Consider the following 14122-nt stretch of genomic DNA (forward strand, 5'->3'; position numbering starts at 1 on the left):
TTGAATCCAGATCTCTTGACTTAGAGATAGAGATTTTATTTATGGATTTCTTTTTGGATCTCCTCAAGAATACACAACATTTCCTGTTGACTGGATTCTCTAGCATTGTGGAAGGTACTGTACTATTTCTATATCAAACTTAGGATGAGGTCGTCCATTTAATTTACAGATAGAGACACTACTAATGTATCACAGGAGCTCTTGACAGATCATTTTAAGTGATGCATGATCTGCTTACGATTTCTAAAACTATCACCTCATTTGCTTCTTGGGTATTCGCCAATCTGATTTGTCTTAACCAGATCCCATCATTAATTCACAGGTCATTAGATGCCATTAGGTGCTTGTAATTTGATGGCCATGTTTGTGACTACTCTTAGTAGCACTTGCTCTCAGCTTGGGATTCCTATACCCAGTCCGACCCATCTCCCTGCACCCCAGACCTCAGCCTGAGACTTGACTTCATACTGAACTGTGAACTTCCTTTTCATATTTGACTTCAACTTGCTACACTTGGATCTCAAACTTAACCTCGCCTTAGGTTTGGAACGGGGCCTTACTGAACTTAGCATCATAGCTACGACATGTGCCCTTCATATCCTCAATCCAAACTTTTCCTGTACCCACTCTCTGGATAGAGTCACATTGAGCAATTCAAGATAGAATACCTGTAATTTTATGTATAATTGAAAGGAATGTATAAATATCAAATCATGGATACTAGAAAATAAGCTTTCATTTTACAGTAAAGGACATTTGTGATAGGTTAATGGGGAGTATTATTGTATACAGAAGTAAATGATAATATAGAATGACTCAACCTTTTTGCCAATAAGCTTGAGGCGATGACAGTGGTGTAGGCCCAGGTACTTGTACTCATACAACAGACCCTCTTAAATGAAGGAGCCATGGGCAGGCCATAGAATAACACCATATAGAAAGAGTCTATTCAGTCAAACCAACTGAACCAGGCTTCTGAAAAAGTAAACTATTATTTTGACTTATCTTCTCTTTCCCTATAAACTCACAAATACTCTCTTTTTGTCGTCACGTTGGCAAAACTTTCTCTGAACCTCCTCAGACTGTCAAAAGGCAGCAGTGGACTTTTCCATTCCCATACCAGTCTCCTCGCTACACTGTACGATGTTGCCAGACTGTCGTGGCATTATTCAAATTTATTTCATTTAGATAGGCTGTAATTGGTAGACAGAAGGCACTTCCAAAATACTTGCTGACCGGATTACAACTCAGGCCCAGGTGTGAAAGGAAGTGTCTGTAAACTCCTGAGCACCCTGCAACAGATATTTTAATCACTATAGCAGAATATGTCTCACAAACATCAAAATAGGATGCCACCATTGAAAATGGCCACTAAGATCCATCTGCAATAAGTGATGGACATGTGAAGAGAGTTTTGACAGGCATTTCAAATTCCAGACTAGTTTTATCTGATAATGGATTCTGTAAGCAGAAGAATATATGATTAAGCAAAGATTTGTTTTGTTCTGATTTTTGATGGGACTTACCATCGAAAAATAGACACTGTGGCCAATGCAGAAGAACCTTGTATTATGGATCTCCTCAGGAATACACAGTTATTCGTATTGATCGGATTGCTATTGTAGTGGAAGGTACATCAAGCCTAGTGTGAGGTGAAACAAAAACCGAAATTGCTGGAGAAACTCAGCAGGTCAGAATTACTGGACTCAAAATGTTAACTCTGCTTCCTTCCTACAGATGCTGCCAGACCTGCTGAATTTCTCCAGCAATTTCTGTTTTTGTTCCAGATATGCAGCATCCATAGTTCTCTGTTTTATTTGAGGATGAGGTGATTCATTTGATAAACAGCATTTTCCTGTTTGATGCAGTCATTAAAGCACCATTTCAGTTTTACACACAAATAGCCATTTCTCTGCCCATTAGTGACATTGGACACAAATTCAACCTTTCCAAAAATAAACAGGGAGGTCATAATATCCATGTATTTCACCTAGAATAAACTTTCTTTTAAAGAAGTTACCGTGTTTGAATTTAAAATGACGATTAAGATGCGCAGTAATGTTTGCAAACTAAAAGGTAGGACAAAAGCAGCAGAACAACAAGCAAAAGTTTGCACCTCTTGATGTAGTGACTGTGGCCAGACAACGCTTAATTGAGCATACAAAAATCAGAAAACCATAGATTCAAAAAGGGTGTAGACGTAAGTGCAGCAGACTGTTACCAGAATCAGATTATATTATCTTCCCCCTGGAGACTTTATACTCAATGCTACCACCAGAAAATCTAACAAAAACAAACTTTGAAATGGAAAAGCGCACAGGAATGCATTTTGTTACAGTGAGTCAAATGCAAAACAATAAGATTGATCTTTGGCCCAATGGCAAAATCAACACTGGAGCTGGATACAAGGTGAAAAGAAAACCTCTAAGGCAGAATCTGAACAAAATAAAGTCTCTCTCAGCCAAAATATTGAAAAAGAAACATCTGTAAACCAGATTACAATTTAGTAATTTGCAGCGGAGTTATGATACATATTAATGACTTAGATGAGCAAAGTAAATGTAGTAACACTAAGTTTGCAGATAACGCAAAATTAGTAGAGAAGGCAAATGTGAGGATGAGACAAAGGGGATATAGACAGGCTGCGTGAATGGGTAAAACTTGGCAGATGAAATATTACATGGGAAAATATGAGCTAATACATTTTAGCAGGAAGGATAGAGGAGCTGAATATTATTCAAATGGAGAAAGACTTCAAAAAGCTACAGGACAGAAATTACAAAAACACAAATTGCTGGAAAAGCTCAACAGATCAGGCGACAGCTGTAGAGAGAAATCATAGTAATGTGTCAAGTCTAGTGACCTTTCCTTAGAACCTCTTCGGAATAGAGGGATTTAGAAATCCTCATCCATGAATTACGAAAAGCTCACATCCATGATCAGCAGGTAGTAGAGAAGACAAATGGAATGTTGGTCTTTACTTCAAAGGGAATGAAGATTGAAAGTAGGGAGATTTTGCTAAAATTATACAATGCACTCGCCAGACCAGAGCTGGAATACTGCGAACAGTATTCTGCTTATCAATGGAAAGATACAGTGGCATTGGAGGAAGCCCAGGGAAGGCTCACCAGGCAAATATTAAGTATGGAAGGACTGCCCGATGAAGACAGGTTGAGTAGATTGGGTCTGTACTCATTGGAATAATAGAAGCTTGATAGGTGACCTGATTGAAACAAACAATGCTTTGAGATGACTTGACAGATTGGATGCAGAAAAATTGTTTCCTTTTTGTTGGAGGACCTAGGACCAGAGGGCATAATCTCTGAATAAGGAGTCACACATTTAAGACAGATTAGGAGGAATTTCTTCTCTCATTGGTAGTTTAGAGGGCTGTCAAGGCTGAGTGTTTACATATGTACTCGACTGAGATAAACAGATTTTTCAACAGTAAGGCAATCCGGGGGTAATGGAGAAAAGGCAGCAAAGTGGACTTGAGGATTGTCAGATCAGCCATGATCCCATTTATCGCTGAAGCATTCTTGATGGCCTCAATGGCGTCTTTCTGTTCCTATTTGTAATGGTCTTTGAATACCAAACTGGAGCCCCAATTAGTTTGTAATGATAGTGGTAAAAATGGACAATCAATTTTCAACATTCACCATCTTTTTCTAAAATACCTGGAACATTTTGTGAACTAAATTGGTTTCAATGGTGAAAATAAACTCAAAAATAAGATGCCTGACAACAGCTTGAACTAATTCATGAAACTGTCGATAACCAAGACCCAATCTGAAATAAATTAAGGTGCCATCAAAATGACTGAAACTAGTTACTCAGATCAGTATCCTCCATTTGATTTGCACCTTTTTGGAAGCTTATTCCTGTTTATTCCTCGCCATTTTGAAAAACAACGCCTGTTGATAAAGAAAATTTAAGAAACATCCATTCACCAAGAACTGAGAAAGAAGTTTTGTCACTGTTGAGGACACAAGACATTAATTTAACAACTAGTCCCTCACTCTGAGCTGTGCCATTGGGTCCGAGTCTCCCCTACTAGTGGAAACATCTTCTCCGCATCATCCATCCAGGCCACGCAGTATTCTGTAAGTTTCAATCACGTCCCCCCTCATCCATCTAAATGCCATCAAGTACAGACACAGAGTCCTCAACTACTCCTTATATGACAAGCACTTCACTCAGAGGGTAATTCTTACAAACTTCCTCATGACCCTGTCCAACGTCGGCATATCCTTCCTCAGATACAGCACCCACAACCGCTCACAATATTCCAAATACAGTCTGACCAGAGCCTTATGCAGCCTGAGCAGTGCATCCCTGCTCATGTATTCTAGCCATCTTGAAGTGAATGCTAACTTTGCATTTACCTTCCTACCTACCAACCAAACCTGCATGTTAATCATAAGAGAATATTGAACTAGGATTCCCCAAGTCCCATTCCCCTTCAGATTTCTGAAGCTGTTACCTGTTCAGAAAATATCTTTAGTCTGAAAGAATAGCCTTTATTCTTCCTACCAAAGTGTACAAGCTCTCACTTTCCTACATTGTATTCCATCTGCTAATTCTTTGCCCACTTGCCTAAAATGTCCAAGTCCTTATGCAGCCTCCCGACTTCCTCAACACTACCTATCTTGTGCCTTCTGCAAACTTAGCAACATTGTCCTCAGTTCATTCATCCAGATTGTTAATGTATAACGTGAATAGTTGTGGTTCCAACACTTTCCCCTGCAGAATTCCACTAGTCACCAGCTGCCATCCTGAAAACGATCCCTTTATCCCTACTCTCCGACTTCTGGCAGTCAGCCAAGCTTCAATCCATGGGCTATTAGTTAATTAGCAGCTTCCTGCGTTACACCTTTTCAAAGGCCTTCTGGAAATCCAAATAGATCACCTCCGCTCTGTCTGCTTTGTCTAACTTGTTCATTACATACTCAAAGAATTCTAACAGATTTGTCAGGCATGGCTGCCTTCTGATTGAGCATGCTGACTGCACTGTATATGGCCCATACATTTCCAAATACTCAACAAACCCATCCTTAATAATGGCCTCTAAATTTTTACCAACAATTAAGGTCAGGCAGGCCAGCCTTTGGCTTAATAAATATCAAACTGCCAATGCAAATGGCCCAGAATGCAATGCTTTACTAATCCCTTTGTACTGTTATGATCACAAGTGACGATACAACTGGACAAGTCAGATGCCAGACTGAAACCAGGCTCAAAATGTCATGTTAAAAGTGTAGAGCTGGATGAACACAGCAGGGCAAGCAGTATCTTAGGAGCACAGAAGCTGACGTTTCAGGCCTAGACCCAATCTGATGAAGGGTCTAGGCCCGAAACATCAGCTTTTGTGCTCCTCAGATGCTGCTTGGCCTGCTGTGTTCATCCAGCTCCACACTTTGTTATCTCGGATTCTCCAGCATCTGTAGTTCCCATTATCTCAAAATGTCATATTTTTGTTTTTGTTTAGTTAATTAATGTGACACTCACTCACCAAGAAATAATGCCTTGAGGTTGCAGATTTTCTTTAACAATAAAATAGCAGTTCATTGCACAAAAAAAGGTAATCATAAAAAACTCTCTAAAATAGAAGAAAATTAACACATTTTAAAGCACATAACCAATCAATTTCTAACCCTTTTCCATCGCAGAGAATTAATTCCAGAAAAATTACACCGCTATAATAAAGTGTGGAACTGGATGAACACAGCAGGCCAAGAAGCATCTGAGGACCACAAAGGTTTTCTGATGAAGGGCCTAGGCCCGAAATGTCAGCTTTTGTGCTCCTGAGATGCTGCTTGGCCTGCTGTGTTCATCCAGCTCCACACTTTGTTATCTCAGATTCTCCAGCATCTGCAGTTCGCATTATCTCTGATACAAATTACGCTGCTATCTCAGTTCTTTAGCGTTCTATTTAAATGACTGCTGACAACTTAATTGCTGTGGACTGCAGAGACAAATCAACGAGGTCTTTCCAGATTTTCAGACAGTTTTATTCATAGACCTATAAGCCTAATCTTTTGCAGTTCTCATAACCTGTGGATTCGTAACAAAACTCTCATGGTCTGTGACAACTTACGACCCCGCTACTGAGATCTCTCCACTATCCTGTATCCTTCCTAAACTAATCCTACTTCTAAACTCAATTCTGATGTCTTCTGAGCTGATTTTCTTTTTTAAGTCTTGCTCATCCAGATCTTCCTAAACTGAAAATAAAAGTAATGGCCTTACATGTTTACCCTACCTGCCGTAAACACAGCAGTACAAATGTCCTTCTGTTGATGCCACAGTGGTCTGCAGCCACCTGCTCTCTAACATAATTCTGGATTCAGTCACTTTCTGGAAGGAGTCTGACTATAAAAAGAAACCCTGCACACGAATAACCAATACCCATCTGCCTCTGTTCTAATATATGATATGTATTGATCAATTGTTTGCCAATGGATTACCAGTGTCTTGGGTAACCACATATTGGATTTCTGCCACAATGGATCAGTCTGACCTCTTTGTCTGGCTTGGTTTGTTTCAGTCAGCTGAGTGCAGGTTAATTTGCTAAACTTTGTCTGTTCTACTGTACCAGTAATCTCGACATAGGCATGGTAAGGTACTTCTATGTCATGGAGTCAGAGAGATATGCAGCATGGAAACAGACCCTTCAGACCAACTCATCCATGCCGACCAGATATCCTAAATTAATCTTGTCCCATTTTTCAGTATTTGGCCCATATCCCTGTAAATCCTTCCTATTCATGTACCCATCCACATGCCTTTGAAATTCTATAATTGTACCAGCCTCCACCATTTCTACTGGCAGCCCCTTCCATACACGCACCAGACTCTGTGTGAAAAAGTTGACCTTTGGATACCTTGTAAACTTTTTCCCCCTCACCTTAAACCCATGCCCTCCAGTATTGGATTCCCCACCTTGGGAAAGAGACCTTTGTTGTTCACCCTAACCATGCCCCTTATTTCAGTAAGGTCACCCCTCAGCCCCTGATGTTCCAGGGAAAATAGACCCAGCCTATTCAGCCTCTCCCTATCGCTGAAACTCTACATCATCAATCCTGGCAGCATCCCTCTAAGTCATTTCTGAACCCTTTCAAGTATCTTTCCTATAGCAGGGAGACCAGAATTGCTTGCAGTACTCGAAAGGTGGCCGAACCAATGTCTTGCACAGCCGCAAAATGGCCCCCCAACTCCTATACATAGTGCACTGACCAATAAAGGCAAGTATACTATTATAAAGGGGGGGGTTGCTTCCCCCCCGACCCCAATGATTAAAACTGAAACACCCAGAGAGGAGCACCTCGCCTTATAATCTATTAAAAGAAGTGTGAGAAGTGGTGTAACCTGCCCCCCAAATCTGTTAAAGGAGAGATTAAATGAAATAAACTCCTTTCACTCACTGTATAATCAACAAGTAACAATTAATTTATCTAAGTCTGTGAGGGAACAAATTAACTGAACTATGAACAAACTAAACAATTTCTATCTAACCGCCTCCTACCCTCCCTCGACCTCTTCATCTCCAACTGCCGTCGAGACATTAACCGCCTCAACCTCTCCACCCCTCTCACCCACTCCAACCTCTCCCCCGCAGAACGGGCAGCCCTCCGCTCCCTCCGCTCCAACCCCAACCTCACCATCAAACCCGCAGACAAGGGTGGCGCAGTGGTAGTATGGCGTACTGACCTCTACATCGCCGAGGCCAGACGCCAACTCTCCGACACCACCTCCTACCGCCTCCTCGATCATGACCCCACACCCGAGCACCAAACCATCATCTCCAACACCATTCATGACCTCATCACCTCAGGGGACCTCCCACCCACAGCCTCCAACCTCATTGTTCCCCAACCCCGCACGGCCCGTTTCTATCTCCTTCCCAAAATCCACAAACCTGCCTGCCCTGGTCGACCCATCGTCTCAGCCTGCTCCTGCCCCACCGAACTCATCTCCACCTATCTGGACTCCATTTTCTCCCCTTTGGTCCAGGAACTCCCCACCTATGTCCGTGACACCACCCACGCCCTCCACCTCCTCCAGGACTTCCAATTCCCTGGCCCCCAACACCTCATATTCACCATGGACGTCCAGTCCCTGTACACCTGCATTCCGCATGGAGATGGCCTCAAGGCCCTCCGCTTCTTCCTGTCCCGCAGGCCCGACCAGGCCCCCTCCACCGACACTCTCATCCGCCTAGCGGAACTCGTCCTCACACTCAACAACTTCTCTTTTGACTCCTCCCACTTCCTACAGACTAAGGGGGTGGCCATGGGCACCCGCATGGGCCCCAGCTATGCCTGCCTCTTTGTAGGTTACGTGGAACAGTCCATCTTCCGCACCTACACAGGCCCCAAACCCCACCTCTTCCTCCGGTACATTGATGACTGTATCGGCGCCGCCTCTTGCTCCCCAGAGGAGCTCAAACAGTTCATCCACTTCACCAACACCTTCCACCCCAACCTTCAGTTCACCTGGGCCATCTCCAGCACATCCCTCACCTTCCTGGACCTCTCAGTCTCCATCTCAGGCAACCAGCTTGTAACTGATGTCCATTTCAAGCCCACCGACTCCCACAGCTACCTAGAATACACCTCCTCCCACCCACCCTCCTGCAAAAATTCCATCCCCTATTCCCAATTCCTCCGCCTCCGCCGCATCTGCTCCCACGATAAGACATTCCACTCCCGCACATCCCAGATGTCCAAGTTCTTTAAGGACCGCAACTTCCCCCCCACGGTGATTGAGAACGCCCTTGACCGCGTCTCCCGCATTTCCCGCGACACATCCCTCACACCCCGCCCCCGCCACAACCGCCCCAAGAGGATCCCCCTCATTCTCACACACCACCCTACCAACCTCCGGATACAACGCATTATCCTCCGACACTTCCGCCATTTACAATCCGACCCCACCACCCAAGACATTTTTCCATCCCCACCCCTGTCTGCTTTCCGGAGAGACCACTCTCTCCGTGACTCCCTTGTTCGCTCCACACTGCCCTCCAACCCCACCACACCCGGCACCTTCCCCTGCAACCGCAGGAAATGCTACACTTGTCCCCACACCTCCTCCCTCACCCCCATCCCAGGCCCCAAGATGACATTCCACATTAAGCAGAGGTTCACCTGCACATCTGCCAATGTGGTATACTGCATCCACTGTACCCGGTGCGGCTTTCTCTACATTGGGGAAACCAAGCGGAGGCTTGGGGACCGCTTTGCAGAACACCTCCGCTCAGTTCGCAACAAACAACTGCACCTCCCAGTCGCAAACCATTTCCACTCCCCCTCCCATTCTCTTGATGACATGTCCAACATGGGCCTCCTGCAGTGCCACAATGATGCCACCCGAAGGTTGCAGGAACAGCAACTCATATTCCGCCTGGGAACCCTGCAGCCATATGGTATCAATGTGGACTTCACCAGTTTCAAAATCTCCCCTTCCCCCACTGCACCACACAACCAGCCCAGCTCTTCCCCCCCACCCACTGCATCCCAAAACCAGTCCAACCTGTCTCTGCCTCCCTAACCGGTTCTTCCTCTCACCCATCCCTTCCTCCCACCCCAAGCCGCACCCCCAGCTACCTACTAACCTCATCCCACCTCCTTGACCTGTCCGTCTTCCCTGGACTGACCTATCCCCTCCCTACCTCCCCACCTACACCCTCTCCACCTATCTTCTTTACTCTCCATCTTCGGTCCGCCTCCCCCTCTCTCCCTATTTATTCCAGTTCCCTCCCCCCATCCCCCTCTCTGATGAAGGGTCTAGGCCCGAAACGTCAGCTTTTGTGCTCCTGAGATGCTGCTTGGCCTGCTGTGTTCATCCAGCCTCACATTTTATTATCTTGGAATCTCCAGCATCTGCAGTTCCCATTATCTCTGATCTCTATCTAACCGCCAACTATTCTCAAATAAATCAAAATGCTAATGGTATGCTGTTCCAATAAATACAAGTCCCACTTATATAAACCAAAACAATAATTTAAAGAATTAAAAGCTGGTCTCTCGAAATTATAGCTGGGATATGACTTTCAGAATGTTCTGCCCCTTCTCCATTGATCTTCAGTTAGAAATGCCTTTCTCCATTGAATTATTGTGTCAGGAATATTAGTTGAGAGTGCCACTGAACCTTTAGTTGCCCTGAGAGCTGAGAGAATTCTGTGACAGCAGTCATTTTCCCTTTAGAGCTGATGGTTGTTAACTCTATCAGATGGCAGTTGCTCTCACACCAATTTTCAAATACCCTCTTCTTTTAAGCACTTGATGACCAATCAATTTCTTACCATAGGATTGGTCCAAAGTTGTAAAAACCATCAGATTTAAACTTAATTGTTTTTTGACCTGTAAGTGCCTGGTTTAAATTATTTGGTTGATTCAAATTGGTTGCTTTAATAACAAAACAAGACTAATGCCTGGATTGCTAATCACATAGCATTTTGATACAAATATTTAAATTTCAGGAACTCTGTGCCTGCTGCTCGCAGATACTTTTTTAAAATCTCCAAGCCTTGAAAAAGCACATAATCTTTTAAAGGGACCAGGCACTCCTCCCCCCTTATCACTTTACAAACAAATTCTAACACCCTGCTTTCGAATCCACAAGTGCCCTACCTAACTTCGCAACAGTACCAAATGCCTTCTTCACTAACTTTTCTACCTGCCACTCCACTTACAAGGAACTATGAACCTGCACTCCAAGGTCTCTCTGTTTGACAAGACTTACCAGGACCTCATCATTAAGTGTATAAGTGCTGCCCTGATTTGCCTCACCAAAATGAAGCACTTCACATTTATCTAAATTGAATTCCATCTGGCCATCGCCCATCTGATCAAGGTCCCACTGTACTCGGAGATAACCCTTCTTGGCTGCCCACTACGCCACCAATTTTGGCGTCATCTTCAAACTTACTAACCACACCTCCTGTGTTCACATCCAAATCATTTAGATAAATGACAGTCTTTAATCGCACATTGTATATTGCTCGCAGTTAGAACCATGTCTTTCCAGGTAAAAAGTTTTGCTTTTCCCTGAGTTTCTGGGTCACACTGTTTGGATTATGTCTTGCTTTGCTCTTCAGTTACATCACAGACTAATTTACAATCACTGAATGCTCCCCTTGAGTGAATAAATCATTTTGGTTGGATTTTTCAGGCCAGTTTTAGAAAAATATACTTACGATCCAATTAGTAAAAAGCCGAAAATTTGGTTTTGAGAGAATGTTAATACTGCAGCAGGAATAGATGAATTAACATCAACTGAATGAAGTCATAACCTATGTTTTGGCTAAACATGAAAAGAAAAGTTAGCTCTCAATTACTGATATGTGCTCCATAATAAATATACAAATGACATTGTATCTTTTCTTTACGTGGGAGAGAAGATTGGTGCAGGAATGTTTAACTTACAGAGCCAGATTTTTATTCAAGTCCACTCAATTACTTTTGATGAGCTGTTCCCATTCGTAAATAATTGAAGGATTAGGGGTTGCAGATTTAAAGTTTCTGGCAAGAGATTCAGAGACTAGGAGCGGAGTGGAGGCAAGTGAAGAAGAAGCTTTGAGCAGCAATGACAGACAACTTCCTGCCTATGACGGTAGTGGAAGCAGACTTTGTAAATGAATTTGAAAGGAAATTGCGTGGCCACTTGAAGGGAAATAAACTTACAAGGCCAGGAGGATACGACAGGTGAATGGAACTGACAGGACTGTTCTCCAGGGAGTTGGCATGCAGTTGATGGGCTGAATGGCCTCTGCCATACCATAATTAAGTCGTTACCGATGAGTAAAGAGCAGGGCAGCATCATTTATCAGATTCCTCTCCCAAAGAGTCAGCACAAAATGGGATGAGTGACCTGTTTCACTGCATTATTCTCTGATTCTATCATTTGAGTCCTAATCACCAAACTGGGGAGATGTTCTACTCCATTGAACTTAGGTATTCACTGCACAAGAAACATTACAGATAATTGAAAAGACAGGGGAAAGGGAAAGGGAAAGACCAGTTGATTGAACAGACCCATCCCATCACTTTGGACTCGAGTTGTCACTTTAATACTGGAAAGCCAATTAATGGTGCTGAACACAAGGAAACCAGAGACCAACTACGCTCCAGAAGTGAACTGTAGGAATAATTGAAGGAGAGCAGTCAGTGTTTAATGCAATATATAAGTGAGTAAATAGCTTGTCAGTATTATCTTACTTCATGTTTCCCACATCCTTATGCATGAATGTGAATCGTACAGTGGCAAATTAAACATTTACCTCCTTTAAAGTAATCTATCGGTTTAAGAGTTGCACAAATCTAACAAAGTACATATCCCTTTATAAAGTGGGGTGGGCCCAAATTGCGTTTGAACAACGCTGGATACATTTAAATAGCATTTTTTTCTCCATCCCATCTATAGTTTTAAATTATCTGGGATTAAGAAAATTGTGCAAATAAACAAGGAACCTTAGATTTAAGCATGTGTGGCTGTAAAAATGTTAAAGTTACAACAACAAAAGAACCTTTAACGTAATAACATGATCTGCTTCACGAGAGCAGAAGGAAACAAAATTAATACCAAAGCACACAAGGCCACATAAAGATAGATGGCCAAAACTTGGTCAAAGAGATTGAATTTAAGGATCACCTTAAGGAGGTCTTAAAGCTATGGGGAGACAGTACCCAAGTTCACCAACTTTTCATAATCTAATCAAAGTTATGCATTTTTCACATGTATCCTGTAGACTAGTAACTGCACACCTCCACGTCTGCGCAAGATTTGTTTCCATTCATCTCTGCCAAATTTAACATCTCAAAAGTGAGGATCAGGTTCCCAAGATAGTGTCACTAATTATGCAGAAAAATGCAGTGGAGTTGTTTCACAGTTAGTAACCCCAATTTTACATAAACCTTCTCAGTTAATTATGCCATGCAGTCTATTCATTCCCCTTCCCCCTTTGACTGCTGATAAATTCCATACCATGCTTTATCTCTGTTACTGGATACTGAACTCTTTCTAAAAAAAACTGTTGCATTTATGTAATGGTTTCCACAAAGACTGGATGTCTCAAAGTGCTACACTGCCAATGAACTATTTTTGTACTTTTGAATTGTAGTCCCTGTAGTAATGAAGGAAATGGAACAGTCAATTTGCAGACAGCAAACAGCAATAGATCAGGTAATCTGTTTTATGATGCTGGTTGAAAGCTAAACATTGGCCAGAACTCCAGGATAACTCCCTATCCTTCTTCAACTTACAGCTGTTGGAACTTTTATATTCTCTCATTGTGTGTGTGTGTGTGTGTGTGTGTGTGTGTGTGTGTGTGTGTGTGTGTGTGTGTGTGTGTGTGTGTGTGTGTGTTGTGTGTGTGTGTATCCATCATTATGAAGCCTCCAGAGCAGCACATGACCTCAGTGGCTAGCACTGCTGCTTCACAGTACCAGGGACCTGGGTTCAATTCCACACTTGGGTGAACATTTTCCCTATATCTGGGTGGGTTTCCTCAGGGTGCTCTGGTTTCCTCACACAATCCATAGATGGCCAGGTTAGGTGGAATGGCTGTGCTAAATTGCTTACACTGTCCGGCGGTGTATAGGCTAGGTGGGTTAGCCAAGAGAAATATAGGATTATGGGGATGTAGTGGATTTGGTAGGATGCTGTTTGGAGATCAGTGTGAACTTGATAGGCCAAATGATCTGTTACCAGACTGTGGGGAATCCACATTTGTACACTGGCCTACCTGCAGCTGATGTGATGAAATGATAAATCCAAAACCAACAATTTGTATTTGCCCAGCACCTTTGAAGTCGGAAAAATACCCTAAAAATCTTCCCAGTAAGGCAATCAGATCAAAATTAACACAGGCCATTACAAGACATGACCAAAGCTTGGTGAAAGACTCAAGTTGCGAGAAGATTTTGAAAGGGAAGGGAGACAGAGGTTTGGAGAATAAATTCCAGAACTCTGTGGCGAGAGACTGACAGTAAAAGGAAAGGAAATGGAAAATATGCAAGAGCACAGGGTGGGGCGAAAGCAAAAATCTCAAAGCATTAACAAAATTAGAAGGGACAGCCCAAGAAAGGGTTTGAAAACAAGCATGATGATTTTAAAATCA

General features: G+C 42.9%; 1 protein-coding gene across 2 annotated transcripts in view; it reads left to right on the plus strand.

The window, feature by feature from the left end:
* vegfc (vascular endothelial growth factor c) overlaps positions 1-14122 on the plus strand; it is a 213030-nt gene that overhangs the window by 142302 nt on the left and 56606 nt on the right. The window lies entirely within an intron of this gene.

Source organism: Stegostoma tigrinum, chromosome 3 (assembly GCF_030684315.1).
Source record: "Stegostoma tigrinum isolate sSteTig4 chromosome 3, sSteTig4.hap1, whole genome shotgun sequence".
Taxonomy (NCBI): Eukaryota; Metazoa; Chordata; class Chondrichthyes; order Orectolobiformes; family Stegostomatidae; genus Stegostoma; species Stegostoma tigrinum.